The 25677-nt window shown below is 50.1% G+C and overlaps 1 pseudogene across 1 annotated transcript in view; it reads right to left on the minus strand.

Moving 5' to 3' along the window:
• The window catches only part of LOC308218523 (immunoglobulin superfamily member 2-like), a 31945-nt pseudogene extending 17775 nt beyond the window's left edge, over positions 1-14170 (minus strand). The window contains exons 1-8 of the transcript in view: positions 14125-14170; positions 12653-13032; positions 10588-11002; positions 6908-7294; positions 5838-6217; positions 4518-4914; positions 4131-4277; positions 920-1045 (exon numbers count right to left, since the gene is read on the minus strand). The product of the transcript in view is annotated as an immunoglobulin superfamily member 2-like (transcript). The remainder of the gene's footprint in view (positions 1-919; positions 1046-4130; positions 4278-4517; positions 4915-5837; positions 6218-6907; positions 7295-10587; positions 11003-12652; positions 13033-14124) is intronic.
• Positions 14171-25677: the final 11507 nt, after the last annotated feature.

Raw genomic sequence — 25677 nt, forward strand, 5'->3', positions numbered from 1 at the left:
GGCTGCTTTTCTCCAGCTGCGGTTCCTGTCCTGGAGTAGAATGCGAGCAGAAAGATATGTTGAGTTGTCATACAAATGCATCTGTCTGTGCCTGCAGGCTGATGGAAATCTTCTAGTGCAAAGTGTGGGGGATTGGGATGGCAAGAGGCTCTGCAGGACACCCACAGACCCCTTGCTCCATGGGGTGTTCCCCCCCCAACATCATCTCTGCCCCCTATTCACAACCCTCTGCTGTAATAGTTCCCACCTACTCGAAATATGTGATAGGGTATCCTTTAGACAAAATGCTATTTAGGAAGCTGGAATCCTCTGATCCGCTTTATTTAGGATTGCAACTCAGTGGGGCTGAGAGAGGGAAGAACTGAGCCAGGGACACCCAGTGTGCACCCCAGCAGTGCAGTGCTGAAGGAGGGAGCAGCTGAGTCTTCAGCCTTGTTCCCCACAGCAATGTGCTGCAGGGTAAGGAAAACTGAATGTCTTGCTTCAGGATGCTCAGGAGTACCAGAAAAGGGCTTCTTCTTTATTCAAAGCACTGACAACCAACAAAGCACACCACATGTGCTCCATCCTTGGCAGTGTTCAGGGGGGTTGGAACTAGATGATCTTAAGGTCTTTTCCAACCCTAACTATTCTATGATTCTATGTTGGAGGAAAAAGAAAATGCCATGATTCACTCTGTTACGAAGCATTAGACAGCATCTGTCAGTGGCAAAAATACCAGCTTGTCTGGTCTGGGAGAATACAGTAAATCCTCCTAATTCCCTATTTCCCTTCAAGAGGGACTGACACCTCCTGCATCCCTAAGTTTCAGATCCAGCTGCTGCTTCTCCCTAAACCCTGCCAGCTTTGGGGGGGCCCCATGATAAACTTTTCCAGCATTTTCCAGCAGCACTTATACAAGGGGTAACCCTCTGCTCACCTGGGAGCTTGAACTCCAGCACGGTCCTTCCTGATGCTTCCTCTGGGAGTTTGCACTCAATGGCTGTGTCAGCACCGCCAGCAATTTCCAGAGAGTGATCTTCTGTAGCCATCCGAAGCTTGCTTTCTAAAATGGAGAAACAAAATCATCATGCTGGCTGCAGCTGCCAATATGAAGATGCTGGAGAGGAAGGCTGGCCTGAGAGGCCCACTGAAAGAGAAGGGAGAAAGAGGGTGCTAAGAGGACAAAGACCCAGTAAGGGATGCTGTAACTGGGTGTGTGGGAGGAGGGAAAGACCAAATCCACACACCCTTATTTGAACTATGGCAAGGAATCACTTGGGTGCTGCTGGACAGGGAAGTAGCAGAGGAGCCTGGGGGACCAAGGGGCAGGAACATGGGGATGGAGGGAGCGACCACGTTGGAGCTTAGACATGAAGCCTCTGTCTGAAGCAAACATGTCCATCTACCGCTACTTCTATTAGCAGGCTCACACGTAAGTGACAAAACCAGCACATGACTTTGGAGGCTGTGAATAAGTGCCTTAGCTCAGAAAGACTGCAGAACCTGAGTGGGTTTCACTAACAGTTGCCATCTCGGGTCTTTGCTGTGGTTACTAACCCAAACCCACACAATACAGTCCTGAACACCCAGCAATTATTCAATTTAGCAGTGAACATATCAGGAGAGGAGAGCTGTGGTGCTGCCTGCAGCTCTGCTCCCCTGGCAGGGTACATGGCTGTTCCTAGTGTGCCTGTGCTGCTCCTGGTTTGAGACCCCCTTCCAGCTGCATACACCTCTTGCTGACACCTTTCCTACTCCTCCAGCAACAGAAAGGCTGTGAACCAGCCTCTTCAAAGGGCCTTCAACTACCTGTGTTTCCCCTCCACAGCTGAGATACCACCTCTGTCAGACGAGGCCAGCAGTCAGGGGAAGAAGTACATACAGGTAAACAGAAATGACTTGGCATGAGATACCAGGATTTTAAGCGAACATAGGCTGAGTTTCCATTCTTACATTTTCCTTTCATACCAGCTGAGCAGCAGGATGCCCTGTGCCACGGAGGACAGGGGCAGCCAAGCTCTCTTAAGCTCATTCCCTGGGTGCCAGCTCGAGTACACACACTGAGATCTCCCTGCAGAGCATCTCAGCCCCTGCCCTCAGCCACAGGCTCAGCAGGGTGCTCTTCTCTGCAGCACTTCCCCAAGGGATGTGATGGCAGCAGGTTATGGAGAGGGATCGTGGACCAGGAGGGAGCTGTGGCTTCTCCTACAGGGACTGGTGGGGAAGGGAGACACCACAGAATAAAGTAAACTCATGTCCCCTTTCTTCAAGCATTTCTTCTCAAAACTCATGCAATCCACTTCAGAGACCATCAGTCTCTCTCTTGAGACTGGTCAATGCAAAATATCCCAACTGATGACTCCTGACACCTCTCCATCTCAAGTCTGCCAACAAAACCTCCCTGCTCCACTTATGCTGCTCATTTCTCTTTGCACCCTATTGCTCTTCCTCCCTCTTCTCTCCACATTGCATAGACACCTTTTCACCAAAAGGTTGACAGTTCCCTCCCCAATGGGACTTGCACAAGTCCCAGTACCTGCTTACTACCTCACCTCAGCAGCAACATCCACTAGGACGTCTAGGAGATTGCTGCTCCCAAGGGATCAGCAAAGTGCTGCCCTGCATTTCACAGTGCACATTTGCTGCTCTGAAGAAACAGGTAAGGGCAAAAAGCAGAAAAGATGGGAAAGCAATCACCATAATTAGCAAACTATGCAAATTCAATCAGATCAACACACATCGTGATCAAGCAGGCTTGAGTGCACTTGCAAACCAGATGCAAGTTGATACCTTCTGACTTCAGCACTTAGAAGCATACCCAGCCCAGAGCCAGCTCTAAGGAAGCACAAACCATCAGAGAGGGACACTGGGCATGGTCCTGGGCAGCCTGCTCTAGGTGGCCTTGCTTGAGCAGGGGCCTTGGAGCAGATGACCTCCAGATGTCCCTGTCAACCTCAGCCACCTTGTTTCTGTGACAGGTGAGCTGATCACACTGGGAAAAACAAGAGACTTGGCTCTTAATTTCAGCTGCTCAGTACAGAGGAATATAATGCAGCAGCCTCCTGATGGCCAGGAGCTTTATTCAGGGACACAAAAGGGAGGGCTGATACTATGGCTTGAGTATGGCCCGCCCTGACACCCGCAGGGACAGAAAATAGTTGAGAAGCGAAAGCTACTAGAGCTCAGAGAGAAGCCACAGGAACTGCTGCGGTAAGCACTTGACTTTGATGAAGAAAATTGCTGTTACGTTCTCGGAGATCACCTCAAGAGGAAGCAGAGTACTTGCCATGAAGCTAGCTTTGTTTCACCTCCAGCTCTCCTCTCGCTACCACTAAAGATCAATTACCAAAAAGGGCAAAGCAGCTGCCCCCATGCTCCTTTGGGACAGAAAGACATGCTTTCCATTTCAGTTTAATTAACTGAGAGTCTCTCACTGCTGGAGGTGGGGGAAGAGACTGTGGACATGGCTGCGTCTCATCCATTGCTCCTAGAGCCGGCCTCCTTCCCAGAATTACTTCTCTCCCTTCCTAAGTTTCCTTTGCTGGCTCACACTGCCTGAGAGAGACAGCACTAGAGCCAGCAGCCACCTTCCACTGTGCATTGTGCCCTCCCAGTTATCAACACCTTTAACAGCATTGCAGCTGCAATACCTTTGGAGCCGAATGTAGTATCTCCGCTGCTACCGTCTCCTCTGTGCAGACGCTCTACAATTACACCTGCTTGTCTTTAGTGCCATTTAACCACTAATATGCACCCACAGACACTATCTGTTGTCACTCCCAGCCTCAGTAAACCCCACAGACCCCCTTGCCCTGGGTGGCTGTAGCTCAGGTGTAACACAGAGCATCCCAGCATCCAGCTCTGCAAGGGCAAGGAAAGAGCAGCAGCAGAGCAGGAGGGAGAGCACCATGGAAACAAGCCTGAAAAGGGAAGGAAATATTACCAGCTTGTGATACAGCAACACCATGAGTTGTAAAAAAACCCAAAAAAACCCCACAGAAAACATATTTTCAGTTCACTGGGTTGCGATTCTGAAAATCCAAGGATTAGAGGAAGGAGCCCTTAACATATGAAAAAAAGAGCAAGAACTCTCCTTTGCTGGCAGAACAGATAAGAGGGGAATAAAACCCAAACACATATTCGCACACCTGCCTCCACAGGCTTAGAGGCTTTGGCCAGGACACCTCCTCCAGTTCCTCCAGCAGCCCCATCTGTGAGCAAGGCAAGCTGACACCATGCAGCAGACAGCAGGCACAGGGAGGGTGGGCTGGAAGGTCCTTTATACTTGGCATAATCTGCAAATAAATAGGCATTGTCACTCCCCCACACCAAATTCACCCCAAAGAGTGTTGTCAGGAGCTGTGGGTGCTGAGGAAGAAACAGGACAGGCAGCGCCGTCTTGTGCAGCCCTGGGAGGTGACCCTGCTAGGGACACCCCAGCCATCACTGGTCCTGGTTGCCCCAACCATGTTTGATGGATTTAAAGTTGCAGAAGAGGAGACCTCTGCTGAAGAAGCACCCGAGGCACTGCGTACCTGGCAGCACCACCTTTTTCCCCACACGACTGAACCTGGTGGGGGCTGCTAGTGGCCCCAACAGCAGGTTGCTCTTCCTCCAGACCTCCACCTCACACAGGTACGACCCGTTGTCGGCATGCACGGTACTGTAGACGTGCAGCCTGAAGGAGATGTCAGCCTTCGTCAACAGAGCTTTCCCCTGGAAGTGAGGCTGCACAGTCCCACAGGCCATGGTGCTGTGGTCCAGCTCCTGGTAGTGGCCACCGGCCAGGCTGGGCTGGAAGAAGCACCTCACAGGCACTTGGCACCTCCTTAAGGGCATAGTTAGCGCTCACTTGGCAGATGAGTTCAAAACTCTGCCCATATCTGACAGTGACAGTTCAGCTTCTCAGCATGGCATGCAGACCAAGACTTACTCGGGAAGAGACAGCCTATGGCACCACGACAGAAATCCTGCCCTCTGCCACCCCCCTTCCCATGTGGATCATCCCCACTGCCTCAGCCACCTCAGCCCCATGGCGGCCAGCACTCCTGCTGCTCCTCTGCCAGTGCCACTGTCCCATGGGTTGCCCTGTGATCTTCCAGCCCCACACCGACCCTGCCTCTCTCCTACCTCACCCCCTGCTCTCCCACAACCCAGGTAACCCTGAGTACCATGCTCTTCCAGGCCCCCCAGTCCCACCCTACAAGAGGGAGCCAGGAATCCTCTGCTGATGCTGCTGCCCTGTTTGGACCAACCAGTGCGCTTGGACATGCAGCCCAGCAATAAGAAAGGAAAACCACTCTAAATCACAGCCAAAAGCTGTCTCTCCATAAAGGCACGCATTCCAGCAATCAAAAGAAGAAACGTGGGCATTGCATGCCAGGGAGGTTAGCATGCAGGGAAGTTAGCAGCTCTGTGCACAGACAGGAGGGCAGGAGAAGTGATGCGATGCCTGCACCAGGGGTGTCTCTCTGACAAAGGCCACCATACAGCACAGCAAGTGCATTTGTTGAGCTTAACTACTAGAAGTAATTATGCTGCTAGAACAGATATTTTGTATTTTAAGCTAAGAGACAGTCAGAAAGACCTCCTGAGCAAGCCACTGCCTTTGAGGTCTCTGCATTTTAGCTGTTCTGTCCCAGTTGTCTCTGAAAACATGTCACATGGAGGACTTCAGCACTCTCCTAGAAATGGGGGTAATTGGAGCATTCCAGGGCCAAGTGATCAGCCCCAGTTCATCTTGCAATAGCAGCAGTGGAGCTCAGAGCACAGCAGACTTCTGCCCACCTGCTTCTCCAGCCTTGCCTCCAGCACATCCAGCTTGAAGGCCCAGAAATAGGAGTGGCTCAACTCACCCATGGAGCTGACTGTCACTGCTTTCTCCCTCTCCTTTGTCCAGCTCTGGCCTCGGGAGCACTCTGTCACTTAACAGCCATACTGCCCGCCATCATCCTCATCCAATGTGCTGGGGATCACCAGGGTGAAAGCACCAGAGCTCGCTTTCTCCAGCCGGGGGCTCCCCTGAATCCTGCTGTCCTGGTAGGCGCTGCCCAGGCTCAGGGTGCCATCTTGCTCCATAGTGGTCACCAGCACCCAAGAACCTGGGTGCTGTGGTGGTAGATGCCACCACTACACCAACACATGGCTGGTGGTTCCTTGCACCTCACAAAGCAGGATCAGGGCATCTCCTGCCATGACCTGCAGCGTGCTGGTGGGCACGGACAAGCACAAGCAGCTCTCTGCAAACAACAGTTACCAACTTGGAGGGGAAGTTGTTGTGCTCCTCAGAGAAAGCCAGAGATACTGCAGCATTAAATGGAGAGACTAGATAAATCTTGATATTAGAAACAGAAAGGAATGCCTTTCTTGGGACATGGATACATAAAGAAATGCTTATGAAATAGTCTCAACAGGCAGCTCCTGATACATCAGAACCGTCATCGTATAGCTATGACAAGAAAACCAAGAGTCTCCTGCACATCTCTCAGAGTGGTTTCTTACAAGTAATCCCTCCAAAACCACGAAATCACCCTGACGGAAATGGCAATGATTCCCCTTATCCAGAAGTAACTGCTCTGCTGGGTCCATCCCATGATCCTCAGGAACAGCAACAGGCATTGCTCACAATTTTCCAAAGACACAGAGACCAAACCTCCTCAAAACTCCGTACCTATTTGCCCCAAAACATTGCAAAGAGCCTAAGCTATAGATTTACATTTTATTGAGAGCTGCAGCATTTGTCATGCTAATATTTGCCAGAAGCAAGTGCTTTTTACACTATTATCTACCAAAACCTATGGCACATTTGTGCTCTTGCTGTAAACAGCATGTGTGTTGCCACTACCAAGATAAGGCCAGACTTGAAGTGTTCCCTAGTCAGGGATCATTGCAGGCTTTACCCAGAAGAGCAGCCACTAGGATTTACAACCCTCTCTGCTTCACATTCACTTGAATGCCTGACGACAGAATGGTGTGGATGCTGTGAAAGTCTCCAGGAGTCTTCACCTCCGACACAGAGCAGCAGTATGTCCCATTGTCCTTCAGCCCCAGTCATAGATAGTGAGGACATAAACCATGTTGCTTTGCTTGAATGCTTGGAGCTGCCCCAGCTTCTTTCTCTCCTCATATTCTGCCTCCAAAATCAATATCCCATGGGGGTCAGTCTTGGCCACTTCCGTGCTGTTGAGGAGCCAAAGCACTTGAAAATGCCTGCTGTTGCTCTTCTCAGCTTCCACCATGCAATTTAGCTGCAAGGCGTCACCTTCAGAAAGGGAGCTTTCAGCAACAGCAATGTCCACGGAGATATTTCTACCTGTGGGCAGTCAAAAGCAAGGAGTGTGCTAGGCGGCCCTGCTCATGCTTTTCTCCTGCCTGGCAGCACTGATGGCTGTGCAGAGGGAAACGGGAGGGAATTTTCTACTGAAACAGTTTTCATAAGAAATGTCATCAGGATGGAAAACTTTGCCCATGGAGAAACAGCTGCCAGGCACTAACCAGCAGGTGGAGGAGGCACCACAGCCCCGTGGAGCTGAGCTCCCCCCTTTAGAGCAGAGCACCCACCTCGGGTCACAGCCACCCATGGCTCAGCTCAGGCATCCTAACCCAGAGGCATCGGTTTTTTTGGGGAGCTGCTCTGTCTCACTTCCTGGAGCTGTTCTGTTTCACGTGACAAATATCCCTTAAGCCAGAAAGGGGCACAGAGGGGCATTACCACTCAGTGGTGTTTTTAACTCTGCTGTCTGTGGATAAGGTGAGTACAGGTCTGGCACTCAAGTTGCTTGTCTGAATCTGATGCTGCTGGTCCCACATGCTGCAGCCCTCACTGGCTGCTGCAGGATGTGGGCAACAGATGCTCCCCAAGATAGAGAGGTTTTGGGGTAGCTCCCACAGGAAGCAGAAATATCAAGACTTGTAACAGCACATGGAAGTTGGAGGAAAGCAACTCCTAGAAATCATCTCCTAGTCCCTGCCCTGTCCCCCATACTGACAAGCAGCAGACGTTGAGCAAAGAGGGTAGCACCATGGGGAGCACAAAGCCACCTTCTCCTTGGCAGACCCTCTTGGGCCGTCAACTCCACCTGAAGTAAAAACCCAGTCTCTGGGTCCTATGATACATCTCACCTTCCTCGCAGGGCCTCAAAACCTCTGCTACTAATGCCCTCTGGTTCCTGGCACTGGTCTGGCTGAGGAATGCCTGCAGGCAGAGACCCACAGGGTGCCCCAAAACCTTGTGCCGTGATCCCACACAGCAGTGGCATAGCCAAAAAGCAGGGGTAGGGCTGAGCCTCAACTCCATGGGCAGGCAGCCTGGCCCACACCACTCCATCTCCTTGGGTCACTGTAGTGGCCCCCGTGTCTAACAAGGTGTCCTGGTTCAGCAGTAGCAGTCATTTTTCTCCTTCTTAGTAGCTGGTGCAGCGCTGTGTTTTTGACTTTCAGCCTGAGAACAGCGCTGACAACACCAATGTTTTTAGTTGCTGGTCAGAACGTTTACTCTGACCAAGGACTTTCTCAGTCTCATGCTCTGCCAGGGAGGAGGGGAAGCTGGGAGGAAGCAGAGACAGGACTCCTGACCCAAACTAGCCAAAGAGGTATTCCATACCACAGCACGTCATGCCCAGGATGTAGAACTGAGAGTTCCTGGAAGGGCTGGATCACTGCTGGGTGGGAGTGAGTTATCAGTCAGCGGGTAGTGAGGTGCTGTATTCTCTTTCCTTGTTATTTCCTTTATCATTATTACTATTAGTGGTAGCAGTAGTGGTTTGTGTTATACTTTAGTTACTAAACTGTTCTTATCTCAACCTGTGGGAGCTGCATTCTTCCGATTCTCCTCCCCGTCCCTCCAGGAGCGGGGAAAAGGGGTGGGAGAAGTAGCCTGTGTGGTTCTAATTTATGGCCTGGGCTTAAACCACAACACAAGGGCAAGGCTATATGCTGTAGCTTGGAGGTAAACCACAGCAGCTCCCAGAGTGCCACTGGAAGGGCTTGAATAATTTATTGAAAGCAGAGTACCTTGTGAATTTAAACACTGATGCATAAAGAGTTTGCAAACAGGAATCCCAGCCACTGCAGATGTGTTTTGCATTCCCAAATATTTGTTGGAAAGTTTATAGAAACCAATGGAGCGGTTAGCCATGGTCAGTGGTCACTGGCTGCCGCTGTGGAGGGGCACTCAGCCCTGCACCCTGGCCTCTCCCATGGGACCATGCTGACAGGATGGAAGGCTCATACGTCCATTGCTATTTACCCCCCAGCAATACCAGCAGCTCTAATACAACCACAATGTTGTCCTCTTTCCACTATTGCCTGCCTTATACCCTTCACAGCTACCACAGGGCAAATAGTAAACTCTGACAAGGTTTCTCTGCTTCTAAACAATCCTGTGGCACTGGTACCCAGAGCCACACTGGTCATGATGAACCCTCTTAAACAAGTGGATGCAGGAAAGCACACTAATTGCTATTGCTCGCCAGGCAGCAGCAGACATGGAAAGTCACTGCTGCAAACAGTGTGTAATAAGGGGAGTAAAGCTGTGCTAGGTTTTAGGAACCAGACCCTTAACAGTGTGAGACTACACTTTGCTTCCCTCCCCAAGTACCTTGCCTTCCTGAGTCACGGACAGGATGCTTGGTCCTTACTTTTCTTTGGTTTCCTACTCTGCTTCGCCACCCTACCATGAGACATGGGTTTCCCTCCCTGCCCCAGCTCTGCAGCCTCCTTCATCCTCCCTGAGCATGGGAACAGGGTACACCACATCCCCAGGCAGGTTTTCAGTGAAAGATTTGCTCCCATTTTACTGCATATGTTAAAGGGTGTCAACTAGATACAGACTTGGCTGCTTTAAGGTAAAACTTACTTGTGAGAAAGGGAGGTTTTCCCTTCGTCTGGGCACAGCTACACACACACAGCTGAGGGGAGAGGAGAAAAATGACTGCAGCCAGCAAAGGGCATGTGTTCAGATGAGTGGCAGCAAACACACAGAAAACACATTGTCACCATCCCAGGGCAGTGGGGAGAGAGGGATTTTCTTACTGGCCCTGGGAGATGCAGCACAGAGCCTGGAGATGCCAGGAGCCATAGAGTCATAGAATAGTTTGGTTCAGAAGGGACCTTCAAAGCTCATCAAGTCCAACCCCCCCTGCAATGAGCAGGGACGTCTTCAACTAGACAAGGTTGTCCAGAACCATGGAACCAGAGCCATGGGAATCTGCTGGGCAGAGGGAACAGGAGGTGCCTGGCAGAGAGTGGTGTTTGGGAGGATGGGCGGTGCTTGCAAGAGGCTGGTTTTCAGCTTTCCTATTTTAATTCATGTTACACATGGTAGCAAGTCTAAGTCTCCTCCTTCTAAATACTTCATACTATATTTTCCTAAAGCATAAGCCAGGAGTTTGGTGCACCTTCTTCAAAGCACAATCTGACCCACACTCCCATTACTACCATATGTTAACTACTAGGAAGGGACACATGGATGGTCTAATAAACAGCAACACCAGTTGCTCTGAAAACCAGCAGACTGGTGACAGCATGAACAGACAAGGCTACTGCTATAGAGCCTTAAATGCACAAAGGAGTTGGAACAAACATGTGAGCTTGCAAGGACCTTACCCTGGCTCATGATCACCAGCGATGTCCTCCCTGTTTGCTTACACAAGATGTCCTTCCACATCCCATCAGGATCCTCAATCCACTCTGCTTTCTAGCAATACAGCTGCCCCTGGTCAGACAGCTCCGCTCCTTCGATGGAGAGCTTGTACGTGGTGCTCCCAACCTTATTCAGCCACATTTCCCACCAGAAACCTCTGCGTGTAAGAGGGCCCTGGCTTCGAGACAAAGTCCTTGGAGAGGGTGAGGACCTTCTCAGAGCGGTGCTTTCCTGCTCCATGAAGGTGGTACCAACCAACAGAGAGATGTGTGTGCTGGGCAGTGAGCTTGGACACCTCACAGGTGAGCTCCACAGCATCCCCTTTGGTGTGGGTGAGGACCTGCAGTGCCATGGAAGCAGAGGGCGTGTCTGCGATCACTGAGCATGGGGAAGAAACAGAGCAGATGGTCAGAGGGAAAATTGTCTCTGGGCCTCAATGGGCAACATGCCAGACACTACAAAACTGTGGCCAGGCCCTAATGGATCTGACAGCATAGGAGAAATATCTTTTGTAGTTGATTGACAAGGCTTCCATCAGCTGAGGCAAACATGTGTGAAGTGCTTAAAATCTCAGCAGGCAAGAAAGCACAATGAAGCTCTTTGCAGTACCCTCTTCAGTCAAACTATGATCAGTATTAATTGGGCAGCCCCAAAGAGATTAACATCCAGCCCCTCACGATCCCAAGTGCAGGCTAGTACAACAACAGCATAAAGAGAATACGGGGATGAATACCAAGGGGAATTACTACCATAGCACCATAGAATACCAGGTTGGAAGAGACCTGTCATGGTTTAAGCTCAGCTGTAAATCATGCAGTAGCTCTCTCACTCCCCCCTCCCTTTCCTTCCCCCACTCCTGGAGGGATGGGAAAGAGAATCGAAAGAACGTAACTCCCACGGGTTGAGATAAGAACAGTCCAGTAACTAAGGTATAACACAAAACCACTGCTGCTACCACCAATAATCATACTGATAAGGGAAATAACAAGGGAAGAGAATACAGCACCTCACCACCCGCCGACCGATAACACCCACCCAGACCCAAGCAGTGATCTAGCCCTTCCGGGTAACTGCCCTCAGTTTACATTCCAGGCACAATGTGATATGGAATACCTCTTTGGCTAGTTTGGGTCAGATGTCCTGTCTCTGCTTCCTCCCAGCTTCCCCTCCTCCCTGGCAGAGCATGAGACTGAGAAAGTCCTTGGTCAGAGTAAACATTTGAGCAGTAACTAAAAACATCGGTGTTATCAGCGCTGTTCCCAGGCTGAAAAGTCAAAACCACAGCATTGCATCAGCTACTAAGAATGAGAAAAAATGACTGCTACTGCTGAACCCAGGGCAAGACCTCAGGGATCATCTGGACCAGCCTTTCAGGCAAAGCATGACCTAGACGAGATGTCCCAGCACCCTGTCCAGCTGAATATTAGTAAACGTCAACACTGTGGAGTCCACCACTTCCATGGGGAGATTACTCCAATGGCTGATTGTTCTCATTGCGACCATACCACCACGTAACTCTGTGGGTTCACAGTAGAGCCTTTCCCTTTGCCTCTCCACCCCATTACCTTCCCCCTTCCCTGCTACTTCCCTCCATATGTGGGTATCATGCTTGGGTCAAGTCCTACACCCTGACCTGAGAGTACATCAACAGCTAATGCACTGAGCCTGAAAACTCCTGTCTTCTTAAGTGCTTAGCTGAGAAATGCTGTGGCTGCATCAGGAGCTGAAGTCAAAAATTGGGGCATGGGACAGCAGAGGTTTCCTCTCTCTTCCCCTTGCCCTGGCTGGGAGGCAAAGGCCAGAGCAACCTGCAAGGGGACATGACCAGAGGTATGCCCAGCAGTTAGCAGAAATCCCACAGTGAGAAGAGCAAAAAAATTTGTGTCCACTGGTCCCATTAACCACCCCTTCTCCCAGCTGCCCCTCTGCCAGAGACCCAGAGACGAACACTTCTTGTGCTCTTGGAGGCAGTGGAAACCTGCCTGTGTCCCTGCCCCGCAGCAAGCAGGGCTCTCTTTCAGGACCCACCTGGGAGGTTTACCTTAGCGCTGTAACTCCCAAAGTACCTCTCGTCCGTGTTGGGCGTGTGGCACTCGTACTCGCCGGCATCCCGGTCCTGCAGGTCGGTGATGTGCAGCAGGACGGCGTCCCCCTGCACCCGCTCCACGTAGATCCCGCGGCTGCGCACGCGCTGGGTGTAGATGGCGTAGGGGAAGGACGGGTCGACTGTGCTGACGATCTGCACCTCCCGCTCGGGGGCCGAGGGCAGGTAGATGGACCACTGGAAGTTCTGCTCTGACGGGCCCTGGTAGCTGCTCACCTTGCACCACAGCGTGACCGGGGAACCCTCATGCAGTAGAGGGGCCCCTTCTTAACAGTCACCAGCTGCTGGCCAGCGCTCAAGCCTGCTGGCAAACAGTCAGCACACTGCAAGGGTATGTGCTGCCCAAGGGCTGCACACCCAAAATCGTAGTGGGTCTGGACATGCATGAGACCACAACTGAAAAAAATTGCTGTGCAATCTCACTCTTCGAAGCATGAAGTCCAAGGGACATCACACCCCTTGTGACTGCAAGAACAAGTCCTGTTACAACAGACCTCTAAACTTTCCTGTCTCTAGCACACTAGAAGTCAAATGACAGAGATCAGAGCACCACGGCTGGAAGGTTATCAAGCCTGCTCATGGCAGGAGAGCATCTCTTAGCCAGCAACTAGGCTGAGATCACTGGAGGAAGCTTGTGGAGTGTTACAATTGAGAAGGCCAAGCACTCAGGTCCTGCACAGCGGGGGGAGGAGCAGTCGCCAAAGCTGACCACTGTAAGGGAAAGAGATGCAATGCAGAAGCCAAGGGATGTGGGTAGCAGAGGGAACCGGCAGGCTGGGTGCTGCAAAGATGCTCCATGGACAGAAGCCAGGGAGGATGCGGGAGATGAGGCCAGCAAGAGCTCCTCTGAAGGCAGAGGGCATCAGGAGGACCCAAAGGCTCCCCTCTGTTTCTGCCTGAAGAGGCTCTGGGGAGGTGATGGCCACCCATGCGCCCTCCCCTCCTGCAGAGCTTCCAGTGGTGACACTTGCTCTGTTTTGATGCCCAACAGGCACCCCAAGCAAAATGCCTACTGGATGTGGGCACTGAGTCAAAAACCAGCCACAGAGAGACCAGCTCAGGGAAGAGAGCTGGTGGCAGCACAGCCTAAGGAACCCTCAGAAACCCCCTCTCAAGGGAAGGGGAGATGAGGTAGCCCCCTCCACGCTCTCCGCAGCCATGCAACAGGGGCGCTCATGTCCCCTCACCAAAACCCCTCGAGGGTCCAGGCTATTGCTTTGCAGTGAAAGCACACTGCCGAAAGCAGACCATGCCACCTCGCCTCTTCCCATGACCATCGAGTCACAGCAGTGCTGGCTGAGCCACCCACCTGCAAATGCCTCATCTGTACTGAAGGGGTGCTTTATATTGCCCCCACTCCAGGAAAGCCACCACCACCACTAGGCAGGACACTCACCCAGGAGGAGGAGGAAGGCAGCTGGCAGGCACTGCCCCAGCCCCATGGAAAACAGCTCTGCTTGGGTCTGCCCCCAGAGAGGCGGTGGAAGGCTCTCACACACAGTGGTGACAGCCACCCTTCTATTTTGAAAGTATCTAGGAGGAAGCTGCCTTGTGGTGGTGGTTTCCTCTATTCAAAAATGCCGGGGAGAGGTTGGAAAGCTGGGTGCAACGTAACATGCCTGTGGGAGGTGACAGCGAGCACCCCAGCCCCATGCTGCAAGGTGATTTATGCCCAAGGCTGTTGCTGCCTGTTGCCCAGTGGCTTTACCATTGGACAGCAGCTCACAGGCTAACCCTCTGCCTGATGACTTCCACTTAGTTCCATGAAACAGCTCGCTCCTGGCTAACAGAGAGGGTGAGGGGCCAGGCCCCAGTGAAGAACAGGGGCAGATTTCTAGGGATGAAGCTCCCCACAGCTAATTATTTTTCCATAGCTGCAGACAGCAGCATGATGCCATAGGTACAAGTTGAGGTAGCACAGTGCTCCCCAAGGATGGCTGACCAAGCTTTGCCTTAGAGTGCAGTGGGCAACCCAAGTGGGGTGCCTCTCCCACAGTACTGCCAGCAGCCTGGCTACACTGGCAGGAGACCTTCTGTTATAAGAGCCATCCCAGCTCAGGAGGCCTATCAGCTCTCAAAGGATCACCACGCACCAGAAATCAGGTGGGAATGCTCTCCTTTAAGCACATCCCATGGGTAGGCACCCATATGCAGGGGATCCCAGAGCAGCACTGCTTGCAGGGGCAGCAAGATCACAGGGAGCTGTGCTGGGAAGATTGAGGCCAGGAAGCTGCTGGCGTAGCCCCAAAGGCAAGTGCTGTGGTTGTATCAGATGCTGCATGGCATCGTGCCATCAGCGCTGCATGGCTGAGGCCGAGGACATGGTGGAAGACTGATGGGGCACATCCTGGGCAGCCTCTGAGGCAAGGGACTCAAACCAGAGACACTCTTTGAATGGATTTGTTTGGAGCTGTTGTTTTGGTTGTGGGGTAGGTTTTTCAGTTTTTCTATTCTTCCCCAGAAAGGATGACAGCACAAAGCATTTACTCCTGAGCCATGTTGCTCCCGCTGTGCTGCTGGGGTATCCACTAGCTCAGGGATTCACGAACAATAACCAATCGTAAAATAAGTCCTTTTGCTTGATCCCACGGGACTCCTAGAGGGAATGAGATTCATGTAACGAAAACAAACACAAGGTCCCTTTTTTCCCTGTTTAATAAACTGATTCATATGACAGCCTGAGAGGCCAGAAAATAGAGGCTCCTCATTGCAAGGCTGGTGCCTCCATTAGCCAACTCCTCACCAGCACCAGGCAGCTCTCCAGAGCCAAATCCAGTGTGGGGGAATGGGCTGTTGCAGTAGGCAGAGAGGTCCCTGCAGGATATCACTTGTCCCCTGCCACCTACCCTCACTGCAATGAAATGGAGCAGAGGAGCAGTGCTTGTTTTGGGAGAAGATGGTGCAACACAGGACAGAAACGCATGTGCTGGCTCCTCAGAGGAGGTGAGCAGATACAGCAGAGGTTGGGAAGCAGTGGAGTGCCCCAGCACTTCTGTTGGCGATGGGGGCCTGCACACTACAGAAGTAGGACACAGTCACAACCCTGTGGAAGGCTTCCATTCCCTGTGCAGGATGAAACTCTCCTGTTTCAGAAGAAAAGGGATAAAGGGGTTTGCTTTTCAAGAGCAACCCAACTGCCAGCAGTGCCCCAGGGGATGATCCTGCTGACAGAAAGCCAACCTGCTTACCACTCTGGAGGAGGGAATAGCATCTCTGCTACAGCAACAGGGTAAATGGAATGGAAACTTGGAGTTCAACCTCAGTGAGCTTCTGACAGTCAGTGTGTAGATAAACACACACAAGGGGACAGTTTAATTCCAAGCTTGCAACTCTAATGATGCATGAGTCGCTGCTTACATTTGCAATAGAGAAACCAGGGAGAATAGGATTGCCTGGCCCAGCCCTATCACTGGCAGTGAAGATGCTCTGTGGACAAAACCAACAGCTCCTGCTCCTTTGGACTGTGCAGTCTAAAACTTACTCTCTTCCTCCCTAGGAAATCAGTGCAACCAGATATATGGCAGGACTATTAAACACACAAGGCAGGATGAAGGAAGAGGATCAGAGAATCCCTTACAAAGATAGCATTGCCATTAGAAACATCAAGGAAGCCAAATCCATGGAGAGAGAGATCCTTTTATCCTGTTTTCCTGGGGATGACATCAGATGGGAAGTGAGGGGAAAATATGCATCTTGGACAGTGCAAAGGGTTCCTGTCTGTACCTACAAGGAGCAGAGGACTTGCTTCCTCTGAACCAGGCTTGGTGAGCTGAAGTGCTGCACCAGGGCAATAGTAATTGACCACTATTGATCTGCAGCCCCTAGGCACAGCTTGGCTACCACCAGCACCTAAGCAGCAGGGCCAACATCCAGCAGGGTGCCACCATCTCCCACTCTAGAGCACAAGGCTGGAGGTCAGGCTGCCCACAGCACTGGCTTTGGCTTTCTTGCAGGTGATGATCATCTTTAATTGCATGCCCCCCTACCCATTCTGTTCCTTCTGGTTCTCTTTTCCAGGCATTCTTTTTTGGATGCTGCTCAGCCACTTTGGGCCAAAGCTTCCCAGAAAAACACCCCTAAAAATGCAGCATTGAAAGTTTCACCAGACCCAATGCAGCCAGGGTGGACTTAGACTCTACCCAAAAGATCACAGCAGCAATCAGCAACATCCACAGTGACCTGGAAACTTCCTGAACAGACAAGTGCTGACCAAATGCCTCCCTGGCACAATGCAAGGAGCCTGAGGAGGGACGGGTATAAGGCAGGATCACTCCATAGCAGGGTAGAAATTCTACAGAAAAAGCTATTGAGGATGAAGGAGGCAACCCCATGGTCAGTGTTGGTTTTGGGGGGAACAGGCTACTGAGAGCCAAAAGCAATTAGGCAAGCACAGGGGACAGGCTGCAGTTAGATGCCCTGTCTCGCCATATTGCCCCCATGAGCTCCCCCATCCCATTTGGGTGCCTGACACTAAGGCACCTGCGGCTTCCTCTGCCTGCTGCCATCACGTTTACTGCTGGCTTCCACGCAACACAGCAGAGGCCACAGCCAAACCTACCCGCTGGAAAGTACCAAGAAATCCTACCTTCCAAAGGAAAGCAGACCTCAAACCATGTCTTGGGCAAATCCGGCTTTGCACAGGAAGGGTTTTCAGCTGCTGCCAAGATTGCTTGCTCTGGAAGAAATAAAACCCAGCTTGTTAAAGAAAGGGATCTCCCATGAGGTTTTGACATTGCTATGCAACATCCCAAGTGAAAGCCAGTTGCTCTGAGAGGAGCACAAGCTCTGTGGCCTCTACTCAGAGCTGTGGCTCTACCATTTCCTCAGCCCCATATCCAAGCCAGTCCTCAGCAATAACTCACCATCTGCATCTCTACTCCTACAGACAAGCACTCTGGGGCTCCCCAAATACTGGAGCACAGGTGGCAAAAGTGCTAGTGATTAACTTGAGGCAGCAAGGTACCAGCAGAGAGGCTGAAGGGGTAAGAAGAAAACAGCCCTCTCTTCCTGGCCCCCCCTCACCCTTTGGCTTACACAACCTGCCCTGGAGAGGAGCCCTGCTGCCCAAAGGCTTTTTTGGAGGAGGAAGGCACACGGTGCCTGCTTAGCTGTTAACACCTGGGTGCCATAGAGAGCACCCTGAATTTCATGCTGTTCTTGTGACCAAATGGGGAGGGGGGATATAGTCCAGACGTGTAGGCTACAGGTAAGCTCTCCAAAAATGCCTCCTCTGCCTTTGCTTCATAGATCTCAGGAGCCATGTCTCAAGCTCAGAAATACCATTGTCACATATTCACAGCGACTGGGGAGGGGGACAAGGACAGGGAGGGATGGAGGCTACAGCCTTGAAAGCAAAGGGGCTGGTGCCAGGCAGGGTAAGGGGATGCAGGGAAGAGCACAGCATTAGTAGGGATAATCTGGCAGTCTTGGGGGATGTGCCAGAAGCCTACAGATAATCAGGGGAGCTGGCACAACAGACTTTGAAGTCTGCTCTCAGGCTTGCTCAGCCCGGCTCAGACTTCAAAGGCAGCTGGTTGCTTCCCCCAGTTACGAAGGGGAGCCGGCTGGCTTACCAGCTTCCCCAAGGCAGGCTGGCTCAGCTGCAGTCCCCTAGGCACACTCCTGTGGGCAGGAACCTCCTGACAGAGCACAAATGCTCCTGCTGGAGCAAGGCTCGCTTTGCAGGGAGTGCATGGGCTTTCACCTTGGGCTATTTGGAGCCAAGTGTGATCTCGGTGGACAAAGATCTCCCTGCTGATGTGCTGCCAAACTAAACCTCCTGCCAGTCCCAGGGAGACCAGGCAGCCATGGGAACAGGGGGAAGCCTAGAGAAGGTGAAGAAACTAGTGACCTTTGCTCACGGGAGTATGAAGAACTGCTTTTGCTACTCAACTTCTGCACGTCCTGGGCCCCCGTGGGACATGGCTCTGATGCCTGACAAGGCCAGGGTCTTCATGAGCAAAACTCACAGCAGCACAGAAAAGGTGCTGTGATTGTTTTCCACTGAAAAACACAGTATTATTGGTACAGCAACTATAACGCATTATTAAGAAAAGGCAATTGAAATCTAAGAGCAGAAAAGGCTGGAAAGCAGAGAAACACCCACCCTGTGCAACTGCTGCTTTCTAGGGCTCTGTCCTCTCTCAGTAGTGAACAGCCAGGGCTGGCCTAGGAGAAGAATACCCCCAGCTCTTTTTTGATGAGCTCGTGCTTGCTTGGGTTTGCACCATCATTTCTACTGCAAAATTCAAACAAGAACAAAACTGTCTGGGGCACTGCAGAGACACCAAAGCCCTTCAGGAAAGTGGGATGGGTTATTCCTTTTTCACTGCCACAGCAGCAGGCAGAGCCTGAAGTACATGCTTCATTTATCCTAATGAAAAGTGCTCTTCAGTCCCTTCCTGCCACCCTCATTTTTTTTAATCTTCTACCTCCACAAAAGGGCTGAAAAGCCTCATTCCTCTATAGTCACAGCTCCACCAGTGTTTGTAGTTTGGACCAACACTGCATTTCTGACGTAAATCTACTGGACGTCTCACCTTTGCTGCAGGCAGCAGAAAGCTCAGGGGGACAACATGCAGCTACGGATCAGGAGGGATGCTGCACCAAGCGAGCCAATTAATCTCCCTCCTCACAGCAGCGCAGGAAGAAGCCAGAAGCACAGCACTTCAGCAGAGAGGCATTGCTCAGCAGCTGCACTTTCCTGTGCTGCATCTGGCCATGCTCCTCTGGCTGCAGGGGTTGGCTTAGAGGCAGCACAGCCTGTTCGCTGTACATCCCACACGCACATGAAGGGCCCAGTCACATAACCAGGCAGTCTGCAAGTGCAGCTCCCCTGCCTGCCACCAGAAGCTGCTACGTGTTGCCCCCAGATCTTTGTGTGCTGGCATTCAAAGCAGCATCAGCATCTCCTAAGCAAGCAGCATCATGAGAGACTGTCTGAAGCAGAGGGTTGCGCCTCATCATTTTTGGTTTCCGATGAATACAGAGAGAGCAGAGGCTGGAGAAGAGACGAAGGAGGTTAAGAGAGGGAAAGAGGGAGTGCAATTGCAGTGGGCTGTTGTTCAGTAGGAACTTCTGTTAGGGGATACAGAACAGTGTATTATGTGTTGGGAGAGAAGCTAGGTTTGAATATTAAGCTGCTTATTTAGGTCTCTAAGTTATGGAGATGCTGCACTTCAAAACTAATTAGATTGACAGAGCTTGGATTTGATTACAGGATTTCCAGAAGCAAGAGGGTTTAAAAAAAAAAAAAAATTAAAATAGCTGTCCTGGAATGTTAGCAAGGGAATTAAAAAGCCATTGCTGCAGCCAATTGTTAAATACATCTAAGCTGGGAAAAATGACAACTCCAGCTACCAAAACCAGTGGATGCAGTAGGGAATTGCTCTCCTAAGAGGCCTGTGTGGAAGATGCACAAAAGGTGTGTTTCCCAGTCTCAGAGATAGGCAGAGGGTCTCCAAGGCCCTTCAGGAAGCATGTGCCTACTCCGAAGGCAGTGCATTAATGTGAAAGCACGTGGATTTTTCCCTGCCCTGAACCCACTGCAGTGAGCAGAGCATACAGGAACTGTAGGCAGGGCTGGGGCTGGAGGAGGAGAGGTGGCAGGTCCCACAGAGCAGCACAAGGGCTACCTGAGGAAACCCTGTTACACACATAGACAAAAAGTCTCATCCTTACCAGCCAGGACACTAAAATGCTGTCTGCACCAGAGGAGTGTGGCCAGTCCAGCATCATGAACATCATGGGGGCAATACACAGCTCTGCTCCTGAAGTGGTAAAGCAAGATGGCAATGTCAGAACTATGCTTACAGCTTACCTAGCATCAGGATTTGAAACAACTCCCTCTTTCCCCACTCCTTTGAGACCATGGGAAAAACAGCAGTTTTGCAAGGTCCAGTAACAGAGTCAGAACATCCCTTTTTTAAAATCCCAGAACTGCCAGCTTCAGTTCCTCCTGAAGCTCCTAAAGCATGCTTCATCTGTGAATATGAATTTTCTCTCCAAGTACACATACACAGGTGTTCAAAGAAGCTCAGCTTTGAGCCTGAGAGATTGTCAGGGGGACCTTGACTCAAAATGTGGTATCAACATGCTGTTTAGAGGTCTGGAGGTGTTTAGGTACCAGGCAGCTGTACTTGGCCATGCAGTAGATGCGCTGCTCTTGTATGCCACCTTTTCACCCTTCTGGGTGTGAGTAGAGCACTCTGGACAACACCACACCATGTTGCCCTCATTGCCATGTAAGCATCTCAAGACCAGAATACAGCATAGGCTATACTGATGCTGTTGCTGCTGGTATCCTCATTTTGCACTAAAGGGGGATGTTTTGGCTATAGTCACAGAAAGACTCAGTTATATTTACGCTAAGCCAAATTTCCTTCAAACAAAAGGCAGGAGCTGCCGTGAACTCCAGGGAAAGCCTGCGGGGTACACAGCTTTGATTAAACAGAGATGTCAGGAAGAGTTGCAAATGTACACACTAGATCTCACTCCTTTGTGCTCAGATTATCAGTCTTCAGTATGAAAGCAACGCCTCCTTCAGTGTTGCCACTGAAGAGCCTGATGAAGCGTGCGCCCAGAACTGCAACATAGCAGCAGTTTTCTCACTGTTACCTGTCGGTTTCTACCTGAGAGAGACTGCAGCACCTCCCTTGCTACACCCAGAGACTTTGAGAACATCTCCCACCACTGAAACATGGGTCGCAGTCAAGTTGGGAAGAGATGACACTCGGATGACACACTGCTGCCACCACTGACAAAGTTAAGGGGACGAGGAGTTTAAACACAGCAATGCCATTCCCAAGATTTCTGAGAGCTATCTTGTTAACACTGTATACAGTCAGATTGATGAAGGGGAATCTGGTGAATAGTGACTTAAACCAGACTTTTCTGGATGAATGCAGGGGACACTGTGGAAGATTGAAGGGAGAAACAAAAAGATAACGGCACCAGGCAAGGACACCTCAGCATGTACCTGAAAGGCTACAGGAAAAGCCATCAGTTTCAAAAGGGCCTTAACATCTTATTTCTAAAGAAATGTATATTTCTGCCAGGCTATGCTCTCAGAGCTGAAACATCAGACACGGCCATTTCTGAGCTACAGGAAGAGGCTATGCTTATCAGCCCACTGTGATGTGGGGAAGAAAGTGTGCAGTGACTGAAAACAGCTTGTAAGGTGGAAAAAGGCCAAACACCCAATATGGTAGAAAGACATTATCTTTTCCATTGCTGGAAGACTCACCTTATGGCAATGTTTTTTCTCTAAACACTGCAAGAAGCCTGGTCACTCACTATTGGTACAGCTACTAGACGAGACACCTTCAAAGGGACTGGACACTGTGGATAACACACAAGGAATCTCAGTATGAGGCTTGGTTGACTCCAGAAGTCACAAAGCAGAAAAGCTGCATGGCTGAAGACTGGGAGCCTGCACAAAGGATAAAAACCACAATTAGAATGGATTGGATCCATCCTGATAACTGACATCCAAGCACTACTCTTATGCAAAGGCAGAAACGTTATACAAGTAAAAAAATTGAGATTAAAATCCATCCTGGAACTGTTTTCACAAAAACATAAGTTATTCTTAAAGGTATTTTCCAATTTTTTATGAATCTATATAAGAATGGTTGTTACAGAGCTCTTGAAGACCCATTTTCCATCTCTGGGTTGAATAATGACTACAGCTGTCTGCTGTGGCTTCTTCCCTCCTTCCCTAGCCCATCACTAGGGGGAGCTGCCACTACCTCATTTCATTCAGCCTTTACCTGCCTGGCCAATACTTCCCTCCATGTATCTTGCCTAATTCTTATGCCTTAAGTGAGCTGAGTTTTCCTTGGTGAGGAACAGGTACCTTCAGATTCTTATTCTAAAACAAACGCCTCAAGTAGGTTAGATAAATTGCATTCTTCAGGTACCTGTTTCTCAAGCCAGGGTGTCTAACCTGGGTGTTCAAGATGAATCCCATCATTAGCTTGACAAATTAATTTGCTTCATACTAAGTACAATATTTAGCACAGCAGCTGCATGTCTGGAGCTCATAGGCACTGAAGAGTATTTGTGTTATGATAGCAAACAGCCACTCTGGAGAAAGAAGGCCAAACCCATGTTATTTAGAAGGAAAAATCTGTCCTGCTTTGGCAAAGGGAATTTGAATGTCTCTTTGGAGTCATTTCCCCATTAGAAACACTTAGCTTCCTTGCATATTTTCTGAAGTCCTCACGAGCAAAGAGACTACAAAACATCTGTGTGCATGTTTTGCAGATGATCTGCAGTGGGCTCTGGGCTGGAGTTCTGCATCTTGACCTCTCAGATGACTGAAGGAAACACCACAACAACATATCCCTGCTCAGAGAGATGAGCACAGAAGAGTGTGATCCTTTACAGATTCAGAGAGACAAAAGCTAGAAAAAAAACTCCTGAAGAGAACTGAAAGAGGAGAGGCAAAGGGACAAAGCATAGAGGAAAAGAGCAACCAAGGCTGGGGACATTAAAAAGAGGATATAGCTGAACACCAAGAGGAAGGTTAGTACTACTGTACTTGCACGCAAAGCCTGCATTTGGCTGCAGTGCACACAGCTGAAATATATATCCAGAAAGATGCTAAGCAGCATGGTTATTTTCCCAGTTTACCACAGCCCTAGCATCCCAGCCTATGCCCAGGGCTTTTGTAGAGCTGAAGCCAGCACAGAGACAACAAAAGCAACAGAGACACCACCAGTTCTGTCCTCTCAGACATCTCTGTGGGGTCTTGGATGACCAGTAACTGGTATGCTCCTATTGCTAGTTCTGCTGGAAGAGCTCTGGAAGCATTCTCACTAGCCTCACCCTTTAAGAAACTTTTGGGAACTTTGTATCTTTGACACTTCTTACTGTCTGTTGAATATGCCAAATCATTGGCAGGATTGTACAAACTAGGATCCGGAGGGCATAAGCCAGTTTATGCCGACAAGAAACAAGAAACAGAACTGTTGCCAACAAGGAACAGAACTTCATGTCCCTCTATCTGCAGGCTCATTATTCACTTCTGAAGCCAGCAAAGGTGTACTCAGACTAAGTCTGTGGTCTGGTCTAAGGCTCAGTATGTGCCAGAGTTCATAAAAATCCCACATGAGCTAAGTATGATATGGTACTAACTTGCTTTCACAAAGTCTGCTTTGGAAAGTCCTGTCTTTCTATCCCAGAGGTAGAAGCAGACATGCACTTACACTTCTGGCACTTTGCGGAATGTAGCTTGACTGTCAGGGAGAGGAGAACAGCTTGTCTTTATGACAGCTCTTTTCAATGACCTGGAAGTCCGTAGAACCCAGCTTCTTCAATAACCCAGGCATTCCCCTGGAGCTTTCAGTACCAATCATGTGCTGGCTACAGCCTAATGCTGTTTTCCCTCAGTGTTACTAAACCGTAGTGGTCTTGGCAGTCCTGGGGTAATGGTTGGACTTGTTGATCTTAAAGGTCTTTCCCAACCTACATGATTCTATGATTCCTCGGTAATAGAAGGAGATCCCTGGCAAAGGGCTGTCCAATAGAAGACTACATGCTGTATTCATGGTGTATTTACCTTGCACAAGAATGAGCAGTGACTTTTTATTCAGTTAGTACGTCGCAGAGCTTCAGTCAGTTGCTAAAGCCTGTTTCTTGAAACACCAACTTGCTGATACCTGCTGTGCAGATCTTGGCTCCCTGCAAACATAGAAATGTAGAAAGTTACACTGAAAAGGTAAAAGCCATACATTTCCTTGGAAGATTTGCATGACCAGGCTTTACCTTCAACATGACAGGAGGCAGGTCTTCTCATGCATCCTACTCGACACCAGTCAGCTTCAGTCCAGCCTAGGTTTTAGAACTAGCCCTGACTCAAGCAGGGCAGTCAGCCAGAGCCATTGCAGCACAAGTAGGCTCCGTTGCAGAACAGGCACAACCAAGCACATTGCCTGAGCCTGATGCTATAGAAGCAACTAAACTCTGTCTCTGGCACGAAAGTGCTTTTCAGACTGCCTCTATGGCAGTAGGCAGCTAGATACCTCCTTCATAGGCAGGTGTCTGAGCTGAACCCATAGCAGATACAAGGCAATGCTGGACACTTGGTAGCTGCCATCTTTCACTGCAACACTCAGGCAGCTACTTGCAAGTATCCCCCCTTCATCTCCAGACTTCAAGTTTCGTCCTTTTCTTTTTTTCTTTTTTGTTCTGATAAAATCCTACCACACTGACAAGAACAGTATTAAGATCCAGGTCATCCCAGAAGGGTTGGGGAGGCAAGAGGATTTCATAAAGCTAATCCAAACTTACCAGTAAGCTGTAACCTGCCAACGACTGCTGTCCCACAAGCATGCCACTCATTACTTGTGTACATGTATGTGTTAAACATTTACAGCTGACAAAGGCTCTGCTGGGAGATCAGACACCATTTATGACACTTTCTCAGCTAATGGTCCCTGTCACCCCGTAAAAACTTACTTCTTAGTGCCACCTCCCAGCTTCCCATAAGTACAGTTTACAGAGGACATCTTTCCATGCCTGCCACAACACCACCATCTGGAAAGAAGCCACACACTTTGATGTCAACTGGCCTGCACTGCAGCCATCTCAGGCAAAGCATGCACTAGTTTGAATGCAAACCCAGATTGCCAAAACCTGTCTTGACATCCCTAAACCACTTCTGCCTCAAGCAACTTCCTGTTGGAACGCAAGTGTCCTGGTTTTGGCTGGGATAGAGTTAATTTTCTTCACAATAGCTGGTATGGGGACTGTGCTTTGGATTTGTGCTAGAAACAGTGTTGATAATGCAGAGATGTTTTAGTTACTGCTGAGCAGTGCTTACACAGAGTCAAGGCCTCTTCTCACATCATCCAACTGCAAATAGGTTGGGGGTGCACAAGAAACTGGGAGGGAACATGGACAGGACAGCTGACCCCAACTGACCAAAGCGATATCCCAAACCATA

This window comes from Psittacula echo, assembly GCF_963264785.1.
Source record: "Psittacula echo genome assembly, chromosome: 3".
NCBI lineage: Eukaryota > Metazoa > Chordata > Aves > Psittaciformes > Psittacidae > Psittacula > Psittacula echo.